Raw genomic sequence first — 12397 nt, 5'->3', positions numbered from 1 at the left:
GAGGTGCTGATCCTCATCCCAGCCGCTTCACATTCGGCCGCGAACCTACCCAGCAAGAGCTGAAGGTCAGAGCTGGATGAAGCTAGGAGGACCACATCATCCGCAAAAAGCAGAGACGAGATTCTCCTGCCACCAAACTCAACACACTCCACACGACGGCTGCGTCTAGAAATTCTGTCCATAAAAGTGATGAACAGAACCGGTGACAAAGGGCAGCCCTGGCGGAGTCCAACCCTCACTTGGAACAGGTCCGACTTATTACCGGCTATGCGGACCAAACTCACGCTCCTCTGGTAAAGGGACTGAATGGCCCTTAACAGAAAGCCACCCACCCCATACTCCTGGAGCGTCCCCCACAGGGTGCCCCTGGGGACACGGTCATAAGCCTTCTCCAAATCCACAAAGCACATGTGGATTGGTTGGGCAAACTCCCATGCCCCCTCCATCACCCTTGCAAGGGTATAGAGCTGGTCCACAGTTCCACAGCCAGGACGAAAACCACATTGCTCCTCCTCTATCTGAGATTCAACTATCGATCGGACCCTCCTCTCCAGTACCTTGGCGTAGACCTTTCCAGGGAGGCTGAGGAGTGTGATCCCCCTATAGTTGGAACTCACCCTCAGGTCACCCTTCTTAAAGATGGGGACGACCACCCCGGTCTACCACTCCCTAGGAACTGCCCCACATGACCACGCAATGTTGTAGAGACGTGTCAACCATGACAGCCCTACAACATCCATAGCCTTGAGATACCCAGGACGAACCTCATCCGCCCCCGGGGCTCCGCCGCTGTGTAGTTGTTTGACTACCTCAGCAACTTCTGCCCCCGAGATCGGACAGTCCATCCCCAGGCCTCCCAGCTCTGGTTCCTCCTTGGAATGCGCATTGGTGGGATTGAGGAGCTCCTCAAAGTATTCCTTCCACCGTCCGACTATAGCCTCAGTTGACGTCAGCAGCTCCCCATCCCCACTGTAAACAGTGTGAGCGAGTTGCTGCCTTCCTCTCCTGAGGCGCCGGACAGTTTGCCAGAACCTCTTTGGAGCCGATCGATAGTCTTTCTCCATGGCCTCACCAAACTCCTCCCACGCCCGAGATTTTGCCTCGGCAACTGCCACTGCTGCACCCCGCTTGGCTATCCGGTACCTGTCTGCTGCCTCCGGAGACCCACAGACCAGCCACGCCCTGTAGGCCTCCTTCTTCAGCCTGAGGGCTCCCCGAACCTCTGGTGTCCACCAGCGGGTACGGGGGTTGCCACCACGACTGGCACCGGCCACCTTACGACCACAGCTAGCAACAGCCACCTCGACAATCGCAGAGTGGAACAAGGCCCACTCGGACTCAATGTCCCCCACTGCTCTCGGGACGTGGTCAAAGCTCTGCCGGAGGTGGGAGTTGAAGACCATCTTGACAGGTTCTTCTGCCAGGCGTTCCCAGCAGACCCTCACTATGCGTTTGGGTCTGCCAGGTCTACGCGGCATGTTCCCTTGCCATCTGATCCAACTCACCACCAGGTGGTGATCAGTTGACAGCTCCGCCCCTCTCTTCACTCGGGTGTCCAAAACATACGGCCGCAGGTCAGATGATACGACTACAAAATCTATCATCGACCTGTGACCTAGGCTGCCCTGGTACCAAGTGAACCGGTGGGCATCCTTATGTTCGAACATGGTGTTCGTTATGGCCAAACTGCGGCTTGCACAGAAGTCCAATAACAAAACACCGCTCGAGTTCAGATTAGGTGGGCCGTTCCTCCCAATCACACCCCTCCAGGTCAAGCTGTCATTGCCCACGTGAGCATTGAAGTCCCCCAGCAGGACAATGGAGTCCCCTGATGGAGCACTATCTAGCACTCGTCCCAGGGACTCCAAAAAGGGTGTGTACTCTGAACTGATATTTGGCCCATAAGCACAAACAACAGTCAGGACCCTTTCCCCGACCCAAAGGCGCAAGGAAGCTACCCTCTTGTCCACCGGGGTAAACCCCAACACACAGGCAGAGAGTCTCGGGGCTAACAAAAAGCCAACCCCAGCCCTCCGCCTCTCACCCAGAGCAACTCCAGCAAAGTAGAGTGTCCAACCCCTCTCCAGGTCTCGGGTTCCAGAGCCAATGCAATGTGTCGAGGTGAGTCCGACTATATCTAGCCGGTACCGCTCAACCTCTGCCACAAGCTCCGGCTCCTTCCCCGCCAGCAAGGTGACGTTCCATGTCCCAAAAACTAGTTTTCTTGTCCGGGGATTGGACCGCCAAGGCTCCCGCCTTGGTCTGCCACCCGATTCGCATTGCACCGGACCCTTCATGTTCCTCCTGCGGGTGGTGGGTCCACAGTTGGACGAGCCCATGTATCCGGTTTGGGCTGGGCCCGGCCGGGCCCCATGGGCGAAAGCCCGGCCACCAGGCGCTCGCTCACGGGCCCCAACCCCAGGCCTGGGTCTAGGGTGGGACCCCGGTAACCCTCCGGGCCAAGTACTCCGACTCTTCGTTTTAACCGCCATGAAAGATCCTTCGAACCGTTCTTTGTCTCACCCTTCACCTAAGACCAATTTGTCATGGGAGACCCTACCAGGGGCACTAAGTGCCCCAGACAACATAGCTCCTAGGATCATTAGGGCACTCAAACTCCTCCACCACGATCAGGTGACGGTTCAAGGAAATGTCAGGATTTTTCCAGATAGGTGTGCGTCTGCATGGTAATAGTGAAGACTCTGTCATTTTATGATACTCCCACCATGCTGTCAGAGAGGTGCTGATACTAATACTTTTGAAGCTTTCATGTTTTCTTATGCTTGGGCTAATAAATGGTAAGTCTGAAAGCTCTATCGTATTGCAAAGTGTCTGTTCTATATCTAACCAGGCCTCGTCTAATGGGTTATCTTGCACCCATCTTGGTATATATTGCAGCCTGTTGGCTAAGAAATAATAATAAAAGTTGGGTAAATCCAGTCCTCCTCTGTCTTTTGTCTTCCTAAGCGTTTTTAAGCTAATTCGTGGAGGTTTATCCTGCCAAAGGAATTTAGTAATTGAGGAGTCCAGAGATTTAAACCAGTCAGCTGGAGGTTTGTTTGGGATCATCGATAATAAGAAATTTATTCTTTGTAAGACCATCATTTTAATTGTAGCAACTCTCCCCATGAGTGATATTGGTAAGGATTTCCATCTTGCAATATCATCTTCCACTTTCCTTAAAAGTGGGATGTAATTCAGTTTGGTTAGATCCGCTAACTTGGGAGAGATATTAATTCCCAGGTATGTGATATTCCCTGACTCCAATTGTGTATTAAGCAAATTGACAAATGAGAAATTAATTGGTAGAACTGTGGATTTTAACCAGTTTATAGAGTAATCTGAAACTCTGGAAAAAGAGTTTATCAGTTCTATTGCTTGGGAGAGAGATGATTGAGAATTCTGGAGAAAGAGTAAAACATCATCTGCATAAAGACTGATCTTATGTTCTATTTTCTTACACTTTATCCCTTTAATATCTGTTGTTTGCCTAATTGCTGCTGCTAGTGGTTCAATAAAGATAGCAAATAGTGAGGGGGAGAGTGGGCATCCCTGCCTGGTCCCCCACTGAAGACAGAAGCTAGCTGACATTTGGTCGTTCGTCCTGACACGTGCTGTTGGTGAACTGTACAATGTTTGTAGCCAGTTTATGAAGAAGTTCCCAAAACAAAATTTATGTAAAGTTGCAAATAAGAACTTCCAGTTAACTCTATCAAAAGCCTTTTCTGCATCTAGAGATAATATACTAGTTTCTATGTTTCTACTGTAAGATAAATCTATCAAATTAAGTAATCTAAGTGAATTTGTGGGTGATTGTCTACCCTTAATGAAACCAGTTTGGTCAGGGTGTATTATGAAGGGGGTTACCTTCTCTAATCTTTTGTCCAGGGCTTTACAAATTATTTTGAGATCAACATTAATAAGAGAAATTGGGCGATAGCTGGTAGGAAATGCGGGGTCTTTGCCTGGTTTTAACAAGAGACTAATATTGGCTGAATTCATGTTTGGCTGTAATCTGCCGCTCTCTTCGATTTCCCTCACCATTCTGAAAAATATTGGAGCCAGAATGATCCAGAATTCTTTGTAGAATTCTACTGGGAACCCGTCTGGACCAGGAGCTTTCCTATTCGTCATGGATTTCAGGACTTCCTGGAGCTCCGCTGATGTTAGTGGCGAGTCCAGGACTGTAACTTGGCTGTCTGATAATTTAGGAAGAGTTATCCTGTCAAGGAACTCATTGATCTCATTATCTGATGGGTTTATCTGTGGTGAGTACAACGTTTGGTAAAAGTCTCTGAAGGTGTTGTTTATTCTTTCAGGGTCATATACTATATTCCCGGTTGAGTCTTTAACAGCAGATATGGTAGTTTTCTCTTTATTTATTTTTAACTGGCTAGCTAAGAATTTACCTGATTTATTACTATGTTCAAAGTTTTCTATTCGTAGTCTTTGTGCTAAAAATTGTGTCTTTTTGTCAATAATTCCATGAAGTTCTAATTTAGCTTTACGTAATTTGCTCATTAACTCTTCTTCTGTGGACGCCTCTAAAGACTTGATGATTTCTTCTAACTCCTGAATACGTTTGTTTTCCGTTTTTTTCTTATGTGATGAGAAAGAGATTATTTTACCTCTCATCACTGCCTTCCCTGCCTCCCAAAGAATAGATGCTGATGTTCCAGGCAGGTCATTATGTTCTAAATATAAACCCCACTCCTTTTAAAAAAATTCTATAAAACCTTCATCTTTAAGCAGTGATGTATTAAACCTCCAGTTTTTGCTTGGTGGGATTGTCTTTTTATTTACCAGAGTTAAAGAAACTGGAGCATGGTCGCTGACAACTATGGGGTGTATCTCAGTGTCTGAAATGTCAGCCAACAATGAGCTGCTGACTAGAAAATAATCCAAACGTGAATGAGAGTGATAGACGTGTGAAAAAAAAGTATACTCTCTACGGTTAGGATGAAGAGATCGCCATGCATCACAAAGCCCATAATCACTCATGTACTGTTTAACTATGTTAGTGGATGGCCAATTGCACTGAGTCCCAGCTGTACTGAGCCAGTCTGTTAAGGAATTCATCCAAAAATTAAAATCACCTCCAAGTATAAGTGGACAGTCCAAGTGTTCGGAGAGTACAGAGAAAAAATTATGAAAGAATGGAGGGTCATCAATATTTGGACAGTATATGCTGACGATACATAAGCGTTGGTTCTGTACAGATAATTTTAACATTATAAATGTACCCTTTGGATCAAAAACTGTGTCCAATACTGTGAAATTAATGTTTTTGTGTATTAAAATAGCTACACCTCTTTGCCTAGAGTTATAGCTGGCAGAGAACATGCTGGGAAACTCAGGTGTCTTAAGTTCATCTGCGGATGTGGCAAATCTATGAGTCTCTTGTAACAATATTACGTCTGCTTGCACTCTCTTTAACTGATCAAACATTTTTAATCTCTTCTCTATGGAGCCAGCCCCTGTACGTTCCATGAGACAAACCTTAGTGCACCCATAGATGTGTGTGTGAGTAGCTAAAATATGACGCCTTCATGTGAATAAGATGGAATAAGTATATAAATGAATAAATAGTATGTTAATAAATAACAAAAAAGTAAAATAATAATAATAATAATAATAATAATAATAATAATAATAATAATAATAATAATAATAATAATAATAATAATAATAAAGATCCAACAGTGTTTGTGGTTGTATTATTTGACGCATAAATTATGATATTGTGCTGTGAATTTGATATATATATATGTGTGTGTGTGTGTGTGTGTGTGTGTGTGTGTGTGTGTGTGTGTGTGTGTGTGTGTGTGTGTGTGTGCGTGTGTGTGTGCGCGTGCATGTGCGTGTGCATGTGCGTGCATGTGTGTGTGTGCGTGTGTGTCTGTGTGCGTGTGCGTGTGTGTCGAGTCTGACGCAGTGTTGGAAAGTTGTGTGGTTGTGCCATACAGGTGTAAAGGTACAGAAGCAGGTAAAAAGGAAGGGAAGGTACAGATATAGGTTAAAAAAGAAGTAAGAACTAAAAAGAAAAGGTAATAGGGGTGTGGGGTGGTGATTAACAGGTGATCTTATCATCTACAAAACGGATTTAGCAGCTGTTTAATTCTGACGTTATCAAACCCAGTGAATCCTGATAAGAATAATAAATGTCTGACCTGATGTTGGGCTAAAACAGCCAGTCAGTCACTCCACGCTCCTTGTAAAGTTTATTGTCCACATAAAGCTTATCCACCGAGATGTCAGCTCTCTTCCCATCCTGGATAAACTTTTTACGCAGCGGAAAGAGAACGATCCAGAATCTCCTTCGGGAACTGATCATTCACGCTGAAATCTTTTCCTTTGAGCTCTCTTCCATGACTTTTAACAAGATCCTTCTGCACTGCTCATCGGCATCGGCGACTGCACTGGTCCTGCTGTTGTTTTGCCCTCTGCTCGTCGGCGTCTGCTCTGCTCGTTGGCGTCTGCGACTGCGCTGGTCCTGCTGCTGTTTTCTGCTCTTCTCGTCGGCGTCTGCGACTGCGCTGGTCCTGCTGCTGATTTCTGCTCTGCTCGTCGGCGACTGTGCTGGTCCTGCTGCTGTTTTCTGCACTTCTCATCGGCGTCGGAGACTGCGCTGATCCTGCTGCTGTTTTCTGCTCTGCTCGTAGGCGTCAGTGACTGCGCTGGTCCTGCTGCTGTTTTTTGCTCTGCTCGTCGGCGACTGCGCTGGTCCTGCTGCTGTTTTCTGCACTGCTCGTCGCCGGCGGCGACTGCGCTGGTCCTGCTGTTGTTTTCTTCTCTGCTCGTCGGCGTCTGCTCTGCTCGTCGGCGTCTGCGACTGCACTGGTCCTGCTGCTGTTTTCTGCTCTGCTCGTCGGCGTCTGCTCTGCTCGTTGGCGTCTGCGACTGTGCTGATCCTGCTGCTGTTTTCTGCACTGCTCGTTGGCGACTGCACTGGTGCTGCTGCTGTTTTCTGCACTGCTCATCGGCGTCGGCGACTGCGCTGATCCTGCTGCTGTTTTTTGCTCTGCTCGTAGGCGTCGGCGACTGCGCTGTTCCTGCTGCTCTTTTCTGCTCTGCTCGTCGGCGACTGCGCTGGACCTGCTGCTATTTTCTGCACTGCTCTTCAGCGTCGGCGACTGCGCTGGCCCTGCTGCTGTTTTCTGCTCTGCTCGTCCGCGACTGTGCTGATCCTGCTGCTGTTTTCTGCTCTGCTCGTAGGCGTCGGCGACTGCGCTGGTCCTGCTGCTGTTTTTTCCTCTGCTCGTCGGCGACTGCGCTGGTCCTGCTGCTGATTTCTGCACTGCTCATCGGTGTCGGCGACTGCGTTGATCCTGCTGCTGTTTTCTGCTCTGCTCGTTGGCGTCTACGACTGCGCATCTCCTGCTGCTTTTTTCTGCTCTGCGCATCGGCGTCAGCGACTGCGCTGGTCCTGCTGCTGTTTTCTGCTCTGCTCGTCGGCGTCGGCGACTGCGCTGGCACTGCTGCTGTTTTCTGCTCTTCTTGTCGGCGACTGCGCTGGACTTGCTGCTGTTTTCTGCACTGCTCATCGGTGTCGGCGACTGCGCTGATCCTGCTGCGGTTTTCTGCTCTGCTCATTGGCGTCTGCGCTGATCCTGCTGCTGTTTTCTGCTCTGCTTGTCGGCAACTGCGCTGGACCTGCTGCTGTTTTCTGCTCTGCTCATCGGTGTCGGTGACTGCGCTGATCCTGCTGCTGTTTTCTGCTCTGCTCATTGGCGTCTGCAACTGCGCTGATCCTGCTGCTGTTTCCTGCTCTGCTCGTCGACGTCGGCAACTGCGCTGGACCTGCTGCTGTTTTCTGCACTGCTCATCGGTGTCGGTGACTGCGCTGATCCTGCTGCTGTTTTCTGCTCTGCTCATTGGCGTCTGCAACTGCGCTGATCCTGCTGCTGTTTCCTGCTCTGCTCGTCGGCGTCGGCGACTGAGTTGATCCTGCTGCTGTTTTCTGCTCAGCTCGTTGGCGTCTGCGACTGGGCTGATCCTGCTGCTGTTTTCTGCTCTGCTCGTCTGCGTCAGCGAATGCGCTGATCCTGCTGCTGTTTCCTGCTCTGCTCGTCGCCGTTGGCGACTGCGCTGGTCCTGCTGTTGTTCTCTGCTCTGATCGTCGGCATCGGCGACAGCGCTGGTCCTGCTGCTGTTTCCTGCTCTGCTCGTCGGCGTCGGTGACTGCGCTGATCCTTCTGCTGTTTTCTGCTCTGCTCATCGGCGACTGCACTGGTCCTGCTTCTGTTTTCTGCACTGCTCATCGGCGTCGGCGACTGCGCATCTCCTGCTGCTTTTTTCTGCTCTGCTCGTCGGCGTCGGCTACTGCGCTGATCCTGCTGCTATTTTCTGCTCTGCTCATCGACGTCAGCGACTGGGCTGATCCTGCTGCTGTTTTCTGCTCTGCTCGTCTGCGTCAGTGAATGCGCTGATCCTGCTGCTGTTTCCTGCTCTGCTCGTCGCCGTTGGCGACTGCGCTGGTCCTGCTGTTGTTCTCTGCTCTGCTCGTCGGCGTCTGCGACTGCGCTGGTCCTGCTGCTGTTGTCTGCTCTGCTCGTCGGCGACTGCGCTGATCCTGCTGCTGTTTTCTGCTCTGCTCGTAGGCGTCGGCGACTGCACTGGTCCTGCTGCAGTTTTTTGCTCTGCTCGTCGGTGACTGCGCTAGTCCTGCTGCTGTTTTCTGCACTGCTCATCGGCGTCGGCGACTGCGTTGATCCTGCTGCTGTTTTCTGCTCTGCTCGTTGGCGTCTACGACTGCGCATCTCCTGCTGCTTTTTTCTGCTCTGCTCGTCGGCGTCAGCGACTGTGCTGGTCCTGCTGCTGTTTTCTGCTCTGCTCGTCGGTGTCAGCGCTGATCCTGCTGCTGTTTTCTTCTCTGCTCGTCGGCGTCTGCTCTTCTCGTCGGTGTCTGCGACTGCGCTGGTCCTGCTGCTGTTTTCTGCTCTGCTCGTCAGTGACTGCGCTGGTCCTGCTGCTGTTATCTGCACTGCTCATGGGCGACGGCGACTGCGCTGGTCCTGCTGTTGTTTTCGCCTCTGCTCGTCGGCGTCTGCTCTGCTCGTTGGCGTCTGCGACTGTGCTGATCCTGCTGCTGTTTTCTGCACTGCTCGTCGGCGACTGCACTGGTGCTGCTGCTGTTTTCTGCACTGCTCATCGGCGTCGGCGACTGCGTTGATCCTGCTGCTGTTTTCTGCTCTGCTCGTAGGCGTCGGCGACTGCGCTGGCCCTGCTGCTGTTTTCTGCTCTGCTCGTCGGCGACTGCGTTGATCCTGCTGCTGTTTTCTGCTCAGCTCGTTGGCGTCTGCGACTGGGCTGATCCTGCTGCTGTTTTCTGCTCTGCTCGTCTGCGTCAGCGAATGCGCTGATCCTGCTGCTGTTTCCTGCTCTGCTCGTCGCCATTGGCGACTGCGCCTGTCCTGCTGTTGTTCTCTGCTCTGATCGTCGGCATCGGCGACAGCGCTGGTCCTGCTGCTGTTTCCTGCTCTGCTCGTCGGCGTTGGTGACTGCGCTGATCCTTCTGCTGTTTTCTGCTCTGCTCATCGGCGACTGCACTGGTCCTGCTTCTGTTTTCTGCACTGCTCATCGGCGTCGGCGACTGCGTTGATCCTGCTGCTGTTTTCTGCTCAGCTCGTTGGCGTCTGCGACTGCGCATCTCCTGCTGCTTTTTTCTGCTCTGCTCATCGGCGTCGGCTACTGCGCTGATCCTGCTACTATTTTCTGCTCTGCTCATCGGCGTCAGCGACTGGGCTGATCCTGCTGCTGTTTTCTGCTCTGCTCGTCTGCGTCAGCGAATGCGCTGATCCTGCTGCTGTTTCCTGCTCTGCTCGTCGCCGTTGGCGACTGCGCTGGTCCTGCTGTTGTTCTCTGCTCTGCTCGTCGGCGTCTGCGACTGCGCTGGTCCTGCTGCTGTTGTCTGCTCTGCTCGTCGGCGACTGCGCTGATCCTGCTGCTGTTTTCTGCTCTGCTCGTAGGCGTCGGCGACTGCACTGGTCCTGCTGCTGTTTTTTGCTCTGCTCGTCGGTGACTGCGCTGGTCCTGCTGCTGTTTTCTGCACTGCTCATCGGCGTCGGCGACTGCGTTGATCCTGCTGCTGTTTTCTGCTCTGCTCGTAGGCGTCGGCGACTGCGCTGGCCCTGCTGCTGTTTTCTGCTCTGCTTGTCGGCGACTGCGCTGGACCTGCTGCTGTTTTCTGCACTGCTCATCGGTGTCGGCGACTGCGCATATCCTGCTGCTGTTTTCTGCTCTGCTCGTTGGCGTCTGCAACTGCGCTGATCCTGCTGCTGTTTCCTGCTCTGCTCGTCGGCGTCGGTGACTGCGCTGATACTTCTGCTGTTTTCTGCTCTGCTCATCGGCGACTGCACTTGTCCTCCTTCTGTTTTCTGCACTGCTCATCGGCGTCGGCGACTGCGTTGATCCTGCTGCTGTTTTCTGCTCAGCTCGATAGAGTCTGCGACTGCGCATCTCCTGCTGCTTTTTTCTGCTCTGCTCATCGGCATCGGCTACTGCGCTGATCCTGATGCTATTTTCTGCTCTGCTTATCGGCGTCGGCGACTGCGCTGGTCCTGTTGTTGTTTTCGCCTTGCTCGTTGATGTCTGCTCTGCTCATCGACGTCTGCGACTGCGCTGGTCCTGCTGCTGTTTTCAGCTCTGCTCGTCGGCGACTGCGCTGGTCCTGCTGCTGTTTTCTGCACTGCTCATCGGCGTCGGCGACTGCACTGATCCTGCTGCTGTTTTCTGCTCTGCTCGTCGGCGACTGTGCTGGTCCTGCTGCTGTTTTCTGCTCTGCTCGTCGGCATCAGCGACTGCGCTGATGCTGTTTTCTACTCTGCTCGTCGGCGTCGGCAACTGCGCTGATCCTGCTGCTGTTTTCCGCTCTGCTCGTCGCCGTCGGCGACTGCGCTGATCCTGCTGCTGTTTCCTGCTGTGCTCATCGGCGTCGGCGACTGCGCTGGTCCTGCTGTTGTTTTCAGCTCTGATCGTCAGCGTTGGCGACTGCGCTGGTCCTGCTGCTGTTTTCAGCTCTGCTCGTCGGCGTCGGCTGCTGCGCTGATCCTGCTGCAGTTTCCTGCTCTGCTCGTCGCCGTCGGCGACTATGCTGGTCCTGCTGTTGTTTTCTTCTCTGCTCGTCGGCGGCAGCGCTGATCCTGCTGCTGTTTCCTGCTCTGCTCGTCGCCGTCGGTGACTATGCTGGTCCTGCTGTTGTTTTCTTCTCTGCTCGTCGGCGTCTGCTCTTCTCGTCGGCATCTGCGACTGCGCTGGTCCTGCTGCTGTTTTCTGCTCTGCTCGTCGGTGACTGCGCTGGTCCTGCTGCTGTTATCTGCACTGCTCATGGGCGACGGCGACTGCGCTGGTCCTGCTGTTGTTTTCGCCTCTGCTCGTCGGAGTCTGCACTGGTCCTGATGCTGTTTTCTCCTCTGCTCGTCGGCGTCGGCAACTGCGCTGATCCTGCTGCTGTTTTCTGCTCTGCTCGTCGGCGTCGGCGACTACGCTGGTCCTGCTGTTATTTTCTGCTCTGCTCATCGGCGTCAGCGACTGGGCTGATCCTGCTGCTGTTTTCTGCTCTGCTCGTCTGCGTCAGCGAATGCGCTGATCCTGCTGCTGTTTTCTTCTCTGCTCGTCGGCATCTGCTCTGCTCGTCGGCGTCTGCGACTGCGCTGGTCCTGCTGCTGTTTTCTGCTCTGCTCGTCGGCGACTGCGCCGGTCCTGCTGGTGTTTTCAGCTCTGCTCGTCGGCGACTGCGCTGATCCTGCTGCTGTTTTCTGCTCTGCTCGTAGGCGTCGTCGACTGCACTGGTCCTGCTGCTGTTTTTTGCTCTGCTCGTCGGTGACTGCGCTGGTCCTGCTGCTGTTTTCTGCACTGCTCATCGGCGTCGGCGACTGCGTTGATCCTGCTGCTGTTTTCTGCTCTGCTCGTTGGCGTCTACGACTGCACATCTCCTGCTGCTTTTTTCTGCTCTGCTCATCGGCGTCAGCGACTGCGCTGGTCCTGCTGCTGTTTTCTGCTCTGCTCGTCGGTGTCAGCGCTGATCCTGCTGCTGTTTCCTGCTCTGCTCGTCGCCGTCGGCGACTATGCTGGTCCTGCTGTTGTTTTCTTCTCTGCTCGTCGGCGTCTGCTCTTCTCGTCGGTGTCTGCGACTGCGCTGGTCCTGCTGCTGTTTTCTGCTCTGCTCGTCGGTGACTGTGCTGGTCCTGCTGCTGTTATCTGCACTGCTCATGGGCGAAGGCGACTGCGCTGGTCCTGCTGTTGTTTTCGCCTCTGCTCGTTGGCGTCTGCGACTGTGCTGATCCTGCTGCTGTTTTCTGCACTGCTCGTCGGCGACTGCACTGGTGCTGCTGCTGTTTTCTGCACTGCTCATCGGCGTCTGCGACTGCGCTGATCCTGCTGCTGTTTTCTGCTCTGC

This window comes from Nothobranchius furzeri, chromosome 8 (genome assembly GCF_043380555.1).
Source record: "Nothobranchius furzeri strain GRZ-AD chromosome 8, NfurGRZ-RIMD1, whole genome shotgun sequence".
Lineage (NCBI taxonomy): Eukaryota > Metazoa > Chordata > Actinopteri > Cyprinodontiformes > Nothobranchiidae > Nothobranchius > Nothobranchius furzeri.
This window is presented reverse-complemented; position numbering follows the sequence as displayed.